This window comes from Cyprinodon tularosa, unplaced genomic scaffold (genome assembly GCF_016077235.1).
Source record: "Cyprinodon tularosa strain WSP-4 unplaced genomic scaffold, ASM1607723v1 ctg104, whole genome shotgun sequence".
In the NCBI taxonomy this organism is placed as follows: domain Eukaryota; kingdom Metazoa; phylum Chordata; class Actinopteri; order Cyprinodontiformes; family Cyprinodontidae; genus Cyprinodon; species Cyprinodon tularosa.
The window spans coordinates 1,052,613-1,062,890 of NW_024037827.1; positions in this window are offsets into that span (position 1 = coordinate 1,052,613).

Genomic DNA, 10,278 nt, shown 5'->3' on the forward strand with positions numbered 1-10,278 from the left:
TAATTTATAGTGTTGCACCGATACCAGTATCGGGCGGGGCTCAGATCCAGCACTAAAATGGTGGTATCGGTATCAGCGAGTACCAACCAATAGAGCACCGATAACCTTTTGAGAGCCAAAAGTTTATTCAACTGTTGTCACTCATTCCAGGTAGGCAATAAAAAGTTCTACTGGATTCACTTTGTGTTAGCCTTTTTTTTCCTCTTTCACAAAGGTTATTTTACATCCAAGATGTATTCAGTTCTTCATATATATACGCACACATCAGTTTCAAACAGATGGTATCGGCCAATACTGCACAGCCAGATATCAGGGCCAACACTAATAATTTATCTGCATGTTTATAGCTGCTGTCCATGCAGGATGAGAGGACAGCTCACCAGTCTGTCACATAGCATTGATATAATTCTGCCAATAGGCAGAAGTCCACCCTCTATAACACAGCTTTTCCTCATTTGCATAATGAGGCAGAAATAAATAGCATTAAAGAAATAAACAGGGTAAAAAATATAAAGGAAGAATAAAGCAGACAAAAATATTATAACATGCACATAAATAAATAAGGTAATTACTACAAAGGTGAATACATAAAGAAGCTAATTAAGAGATATATACATTTATGTCTCACTGTATAATTTAATTTCTACCTCCATTTATTTATTTATTGAATTGCAATAAATGTATGCTTATTTATTTATTGAGCATGTCTGTATTTATTTTTAAATATGGTAGAGCTGGTTCTCCATAATTTTGCAGAAAAATGAAGTCACAGAAAAAATAAGCATCCCACATGATTTGCAAACTATATATATATATATATATATTTTTTTTTTTTTTTGTTTATAGCTGTTGTCCATGCAGGATGAGAGGACAGGTCACCAGTCTGTCACAAAGCAAATTATAGATCATCATACATAAAGCTGGCAATTTAGAGACAAATCAACTTAAAACATTTTTGGACAGTGGGGAATCTTTGGGAACCAATAAGCCGGCGCTCCCAGAGAGAATCCAGGTGTTTGACATGATCAACATAAAGAGACAAAGACAGGTGTCGTGCCAAGGTAGTTATACCTGCGAGAATTTGTATCCCCTTCATTGGGAGCGTGCAGAAAGTAGACAGAGCTGATCGAGTTCACTCTGCCTCAGTTGCAACCTACTAAACGTGAAACCTGAGAAGTGTTATGTTTATGAAAAATGAGTTATTTTATTCTTTACTTCACATATTATAGCAGAATATCGCCAGTGATATTGTTTTAAAAAAAAGGAAACACAGCAGTGTCACCTCCTCTCTCTGAAAGCCAACAGCTCCTGGTTTCGCTTCAACATGTTCATTGTTTCACAATGTCTAAATGTTCTCATATCATTATAAACGGTAGTAGACCATTTTCTTTTAATAGAAAATGAAATAGTAAATGGAGTGTACGTGTACGTATTATAGGCTATACCCAGTAGTAATGTTACTAATAATTAGTGTTGCACCGATACAAATACCCTGATCCAGCATTAAAATGGTGGTATGGGTATCTGCGAGTACCAACAAAAAGGGCACTGATACCATTTTGAGAGCCAAAAGTTTCTTCAACTATCAGTATGGTATCGGTATCGGCCAAAACTGCACAGCCGGGTATCGGGGCCAAAAAATAGCATTGGCGCAACACTACTAATAATTAAATCTATATTTGTGTTTTAAATTAACTTATACTTTCTCTATGTTGACCTATCCTTAATAAACAGTGTTTGTTCTAACATCTGGCTTTTTATTTCATTCCATATTGCCTGAACTGGTATCCCCATCTACTCTACACATTCACTATAGCAGTGGTCCCCAAACTTTTTTGCACCACGGACTGCTATATGTCACACAATATTTGGTACAATCAAGTAAAGTGATACGACTGGCATAAAATCAAATACAAACAGCATAAAAATAAAACAACAAGCCGGTCCCATCTAGGCGTAATCGGAGACAATGACAGACGAAGTGTGCTCCTGATGTCCAGTCGTCAATAAATTATATATACGGTATATATACGGTATATTATATACCGTATATATACCGTATATATATATATATATATATATATATATATATATATATACTTTTTTCTGTGCGGCCCGGTACCAAATGACCCACGGACCGGTACCGGTCCGCGGCCCGGTGGTTGGGGACTTCTGCACTATAGGAATATACACATTCTTTAGATTATGATTAGACAGTAGGCTGGAAATTCAAGCACAGAGTTTGCTGTCTGTCCCTGCTATAGTTTGTTCCTTCAGCTTCATTTAAACTAACCAGAATACCATGGGTGGTTCTAGATAGGTGCCACTGGGGGCCCGTGCCCCTGTAGATCATGTCCTGGCCTCTGTTACGGCCCCTGCGCTAAAGACATATTCCTCAAAGAAATTCTAATGATGATCAGACATGGTTATTGATAGGTCCTTTGGATCTATTTCATTTTTCTTCTTTATAAATTCTGTTTTACTGATTATTTAAAAGTGTGATAGCTTCAGTGGAATTGAGATAGGATCCCAGTTTTCTTCTGCTAAATGTTTTTTTCAAAACAAATTTAAAAAAATAGTAAAAGTTTTAAAGCTAAATTTATGAGTTTTTCTTGAGTTCTAATTCTGATTTTATAGAAAATGGTCATTTTTAACTTTAAAAAAGTCAAAAATATGTGAAATTCATATTATGAATGTATATTGTACGGAAGAGGATTAGGGCCACTGGAAAAAAAAAGTTTACTGGTTTTAAAATTTTATTTCAATTTAGTATGGGAAAAAAGAATTCTGACTTTCTTCTCAGAATTCTGACAGATAACAAACATGTTAGCATCCAGCCATAGCCATGTCTGTTTTCGAGACTAGCTCTCTTGTTTTAATGACCTTCTGCTCCTCCATTAATGAGGGGACCCCTCTGGCACGTAAAAAGTTGCCTAATTCCGTCATTTTCCCCCAATGTGTCTCTGGCCACCTCAAACAACTCACATCTTTGTCAGTGAAGCTGAGTGCTCCACATCTCTACCTTCATGGTGCCCATCTACATTAGGATCCACAATTCTGAGATTAAAGTCAGAATTCTTGCTTTTTTTCCCATCTTAGATTGAAATAAAATGTAAAAATCAGTTAACGTTTTTTTTTTTTTTTTCAGTGGCCCTAATCCTCTTACGTAATATTGACCTAATAAGACATAGGATTTTAATTAAACCTAATTGAATAGAACTTTCACTTCATGCAGCTATATTAATATATTTGAATCTCTTCCCCTGTTTTTTATTTCATGGTTATCTGTGCCCCCATGGAAACATGCTGATGATGTAGGTCAGAAACAGTGATTACAGTTATTGCAGGTCTGAGATCTCAGTTTTTCCGAGCAGCAGAATAAAACAAGCAGCCTTTTTTTCCATGTTGCTCAGCTCTGGAACAAAGAAAGAAATTTAAGCACTGCTTTAGTCAAGCTGAACACAATAAATGTTCCAACTTCCAGTTTTGGGATCCTACTTCCTCCTTCATAACCAACATTTTAAAGAAGTCCACATAGAGGATCATATCTCTGATTGGGCTTTAAGAACCACATGAAATGCTCCAGGTATTCTCTGTTATCTCTCATTTACTTTAAAGTTCCTCAAAGAATGTTTGTGAGTAATATATAACGATTGTTTTGGTGTGAGGACTGCAAAGCTCTTTACCCACTAATGGTAATGACATCTGCCCTGGGCACGTCCAGGAAGCAGGACTTTGAACCAGCAACTGGTCACGGAAAGTTCCCTCTGCCTCAGTTCCAACCTACTAAATGTGAAACTTTATTTCAATTTTAAGAGTTTATCAACTTTTCAGGTTATCTGATTTGTCAGGATTTGGTTATGGTAGTTGACCCAAAAGCAGAGGCAGGAAGGCAGAGGTGAATTTCTTGTGATCATTTAATGAAAGGTTTTACTGGAAACAGAGGCAGGTTATCCAAAAATCCAATTATGAAAAGTCCAAATCAAACAGGAAACCAGGAATCCAAAACCCAAAGTGAAAAACCAGGCCAAAAATCCAAAAACATGAAACAAGTCAAAACGAACCAGAAACCATGGAAACATCAAAACAACAAATGGAGGAAGGCTCAGAGAGACGGAGTTAGAGGAAGTTTGACGAAGTTAGACGAGGACCCAGCCAAGAAGAACTGAACGTAGAGAGTATTTATAGGAGACTGAAAACAAAGAGAGGGCTAATGAGCAGACTGGGAGCAGGTACGCACAGAGCAGGAGAGGAAAAGAGCTAGGGAAAAAGGAGAGCACAAGAGGGCAGCAGAGGGAAACAAATAAAAACCTGAAAGACTGAAAACAACTAGAAAACACAACAAAATAAGAATTAAACCACTAAGGCTACAAAACATGGAGCAAAGTAAAACTAAACACTCAAAAGAAAACATAACAGAATGAAGACAGGAACATTAACTGAGAAAAAAAACAAAGAACACAACAAAATAAGACTTAAATCATAAAAACTAGAAAACAAGGAACAAAGCAAAACTGAACATCCAAAAAAATAAATAAATAACAGAAGCAGAACTCTACCACGATTGCTTTTGATGTATTTGACTTTTATTTTTAAATCTAAGCTAAAATATTAACAAAGATGTCAAATTCACATCTAAAAGGTTTTATTTAGATAAAAGTAAAAAATATAACCAAAACACCATGTTTGCCTCTTCGGTATTTTATATTCATGCATGCTGCCTGTGTGACCAGTAATGCCAGCAAACTGCTGCTGATTAAGCTATGATCATTTTAAAATCTAGTTTACCCAAAAATTCCTTTGTAGTATTTACTTAATGTTATATTATTTCTGTTATTTGATCTCAGGGAGGAAGGATTATGGAATAAGTAAACGCTGCCCACAGACTAGTGAGAGACAATTATGGATTGTAGTGAACTATTCTACATTCCTGAGTCCATCCACCTGGATGACACCTTTTCTCTCACTTAGCAGGTTTCTTTAGTAAACTGTCTCTTTGAACAGCTGATTCCCAACAGTTAGTGTGGCCCGCTATTAAAAAAACACTTCTCCAGGAACCACTACACTACTGGGTGGCCGTAATGCATCTTAAAGTACTTTGTCAACCATCATTACCACTAGACAGAACTTACGTTCTCCAAGGAAATATAAGAGACTTTTGGAAATTTGGGATCCCCTGTTACATTACATTGGAGAGAATTCAGCTACAACTATTATGCAGGACTTCGCCTTAATGTGGCTGTAACATTTAAAATGTTGGAAATGAAAGTTGTTAGATCCTGAAAAATGTGATGTGGGTGTATGTGTGGTGATTATGGTTGTGACTGACTGGGTGGTCTGGGAAGGATTGCAACTGGTTAGGCAGTCTAGAGTATGGGGGGGGGGGAACTCGGGGAGGGAAAACGGGTAGGAATTACTGTTTATTGTTGTTTTTTTGTAGTTTTTTTTTTCTTCATTTTTATCTGTATACATGTTTTTATGGCATTTTTTATTTTTAAGTTAGTAAGTCTGCAGATAAATATAGCTAAATTACAGTGAATATTTGCATAATTATGTTCTATATATATATATATATTACATGCACGGATCGAGACGAAAGAAAGAAAGAAAGAAAGAAAGAAAGAAAGAAAGAAAGAAAGAAAGAAAGAAAGAAAGAAAGAAAGAAAGAAAGAAAGAAAGAAAGAAAGAAAGAAAGAAAGAAAGAAAGAAAGAAAGAAAGAAAGAAAGAAAGAAAGAAAGAAAGAAAGAAAGAAAGAAAGAAAGAAGCACATAAACAGATTTCTTCTTTGGACAATACCGTGGACCATAAATAAAAATACAGCTGGAGGACTGAACACCAAAACCACTAAACAAACGATCCAAAAGAACAAAAAGAGGATTCAACCTTAAACAATCAACAGAAAGATGATACAATGTTTCCTCCTGTAAACAAAAAGGACAGTTAACACTAGCGCCAGGATTAAGGTGTGCCAGATACCTGTTTGTAGCTATTGCCCCATGTAACATCCTCCACTGGAGTTCACCAACCCGTTTTTCAATCGGGGGTTTGTACAGGGACTGCCAACAGCCTCTTAGGGTAGAGCTGGTGCCAATAAACACAGTCCACCTCGACACCCTCACATCTGCCAGAGAATGTAAGTTCAGAACCTTCACACAACTAGTGTACAATTAATTCTAGATGGTTTTTGCATTGTAGGGCAGACATTCAGACACAGCCAGGGTTGTTCTGCTTTACAGTTTATTGTTAAAAGCTGCAGCTGCAGACATATTTGGTCCAACACGTGTAAGTTTGCTCAGTAAAATAATGCAGCAGGATTTTTACAATATCTCTGGCATGTTTACAAAGAGACCAATTCATCCACATTTATATTTCTTAACGGACTATTTATATTTTAACATTTTAAATCTAATAAAAAACACTATATGTCATTTTTTTTCTTTTATTAACAAAACTAATTTTCCTAAATCTATACTAATTTATTTAAATTAAATCAAACATTGCCATGGTGCTATTGTGGTTGGCAAGCCATTGAAGTGCATGACTGTTTTTATCTCCAGCAGTCTATGAGGGAGATGGGGGGGTACAGCCAGTCTGTCGCAGGGCAACACAGAGACACACAAAGACATGCAATCAGAGTGGGAGTGGCGGCCTAGTGGTTAGGGCATAGTGCTTGGAATCCTGAGGTTCTGAGTTTGAGTCCCACTCCCACAGACTGCCACTCTGGGTCTCTGAGCAAGACCCTTAACCCTTGATTGCTCCCTGGGAGCCCCACAATGGAAGCCCACTGCTCCCCAAGGGGATGGGTTAAATGCAGATGAAAATTTCTCCAATGTGAGATCAATAAAGTTTCAATTATTATTATCAATTATACACACACACTCACGGCTAAGGACAATTTAGAGAAGCCAATTAAACCTAACAGTCAATTTATTTGGCTGTGGGGTAAAACTTGTCCACATGATAGAAAAGCTGTATTATGTTCCCAGGAGCACCAACAATATTAGTAAAATTATTTTTTCTCAAATTAAAAGATATCTATGGAGGGAACAAATAAGGCCTAAGAGTCCAGCCTCAGTGAAGTTTCTCCAAACCATCCTGGTCTAAAACCAAACTCATTGGAATTGAATTACTAACTTCTGCCACTAGATGGCAATGTTGATGCATAATTCGGGTATAACTAAAGGAGCTCAGTTTACAATTCATTGTATTCTTAGAAAGTCGATACAAATCTAATAAACTTAATCAATATGGATTCCTAAATTCAGCAAATAGAGAAGTTCCTGAGCTACTCTCTGTTGTTAAAACAGACGATGGGTTGAAGGGAACCGAAATATAAGTTATAAATCATTATAATTGCATCAACTGGACATCTTATAAATCAGTAACTTATCAAATATTAACTATTTCTGTCATTTGGAGAAGAATCTAACAGCTAAAATATTTTCATTTTATTTTTAACGGAAATAGGACACAGTAGTGAACCCAATTAGTGCCATGATTGTTTCCAGAAACTACAAGTCAACTTTTTTGAGGATAAGTGCCAGTGAAAAAATAAAAAAAGTTACCATGTTTTTTAAATGTCATTTAAAAAAACAAAAAGATATATGATTTCTGAGAAAAAAATCAGAATTCTGAAATTAAAATCAAAATTCTCAGAAAAAAGTCAGAATTCTGAAATTTTAGTCAGAATTCTGACTTCCCAACTTCATTATGTTTCCATTCTCTTTTCATTTCATGCATACGGAAGAGGATTAGGGCCACTGAAAAAAAAAGTAACTGATCTTTAAATCAGTTTTAGTTAAAAGTAGCCTATATATTAGACTATCGTGTTATAGTTATATAAAAATTTACACAGATGGTTGAAAAATTAGAATGTAAATGTGGGAATAGGGAAATACATTCCATAGTTTCACATAGGTATCTGTTAAAGATTAACCGACCTTCTGTCTGTCTACACAGCAGAAATGGTCGCAATAATTATCAGTGGGTGGAGGAGGTTAGACCAGACAGGGTGGTGATTTGCACAGATTAAAAAGCAGCAATAGAAGCATTCACTCAGAAGGAAACTATTGGACAGACCTCATGAGAGTTTATTCAGGTTATTTAGGTATGGAATAGATATTCAGTTCTGTGGGTTTCAGCACATGAGGGGTGAGAGGAAATGAAGAAAAGCTAAAAAACAGATTACGGTACAAAAACTTAATTTCCTTCACATCAACCAAAATGAAACATCCACACAAACACTGTATTGTGTCATGGTGAGTTTTTATAGAATCTGCAGCCTCTAAGGAGGTCTGAATGTCAATTGTAAAAATTTAATAAGATAATGAGTTAAGATTTTTAATCCTTAGCCTATGACCAACTATTCATACACAGTGTAGTTTGCACAGGATTCGATTCCTCTATTAGTGCCATTAATCCAGTAATAACTCATTTCTTTCACTTTCATTTTTCTTGAGCTGCATAGAATTATTAATAAATAGTGAAATTCTTAGTTTACAGTAGATGCAAGTATTTTAGTAGGGCCCATACTTTTAGTTCAATTCTCTAAAAATCACCAGAATATAGAAAATAATGTATATTGTGTGAAAAAATGCCTCCATTTTTTGCATTTATTTGTAAATGCACTTTGAACCAGTTCCAACACTTCTTTTGTTCTGTGGCTTACACACCGTGTCCTTTGTTGCCTCTGGTGCAACTCCCTGTAACAGCAATAATAATAGAAATATCCACAAATTAATGACATCAATATAGGAAAAGAGTAGTCAGTACTAATTCACCGGCGTCCTTGGCCAATGCCGTGTCTGCAGCAACCTGGTGCATGGCAGTGGCAATGTCAGTCTTGAAGCCAAAGGTGCTGTAATGAGCCATCTGAAATAGCAGGGCTGGTAGGTGATTACATAGAGCTTTACCTGCAGCACAAGAACACAACAGGCAGAGCTACAGGGTTTCCTTCGTCACCAGTGTAAACTGGAAATAGATTCATACATTTCTAATTTATCAGAATCAAGTTTATTGCCAAGTAGGTTTTCAATTACAAGGAATTTTACTTGGTGTTAATGGTGCAAACAAATTATATATATATATATATATATATATATATATATATATATATATATATATATATATATATATATATATATATATATATATATAGTACATACCGGTAGCCATATACAGTGGCTGTGCAATAATGTAACGCAGGAGGTCTGGAGATGCTATGTTGGTGTAGCTGTAGGTCCTGCACGGGGAAAGGAGAGAGGTAGTGTCACGGTGGTATGACTGTTGCAAACAGCATATGTAAAGAACTTAATGTTTTCCCTCAAAGAAAACATTTACATGTGCAGAAAAAAAAATCCGCATTATAGGAAATAAATTATCCATTTGTCATTTGAACTAAAAGCTATAAAAGAAAATCTGATTAAACACCACGTCTTGCTGTTTTAGAAATTGAACTTTAATGATCTCACATTGGAGAAATTAACTGTCTGCATTTAGCAGTGCACTATGCGAAGCAGAGAGTAACGGATTAATGACTCTGGCCAGAAGTTCGATGGCAAATCCTCCCTCTTCAAGTTGGCAATCCAACGACGAACCCGCCCGTGGAATCAGGAATCAGAAAGGTTAAATAATTAGAAAATAAAAATTAGGTGTTCGCAACGAAAAATATTGCTTTTTATTTTTTACCGATTAAAGCTAAATTCATTAAGTGACCGCAAATATATTAGTTTTAGGTATACATAATGATCCATTGGTTATTCCTTGCTGATCAGACTTTTCCTTTAAATATTTGAGATTATGGACATCATGGTATGCAGTGCTCTCAATATGCAAATTGTTCGTTGATTTAATTCACAGTTAAGTTTTAAAAACTAGTTGGAAATGTAAAACATTCAAGATATTTAACTGTAATTTCTGGTGTGCATTTTTTATTTGTAGGTTATCAAACTACACTCATGTTTTTGAGATGTGTCTGAATGAAAAGACAAATAAAGAAACCAAACTGAGTTGAGTTGTCCCAGCATCATTTTGGTTGTGGCTAAGCCTTTGGGCAAGAGCTGGAGAATCTGAGAAAACTTGACAGTAATGGAAAACGTATTTCTCTACAAAGATCTTTTAACCTTTGTCGTGTTTGGAGGGGAAAAAAAATGTAGGTAGATTGGTGAAGGAGGGTGTGAAATCCATCTGCAAAAACACCACTCTCCGAGATGCTGGAAATGAAGATAACCAGCCTATAGCCTGTTTCTATCTCCAATCTGTTTTATTACACATAAAAA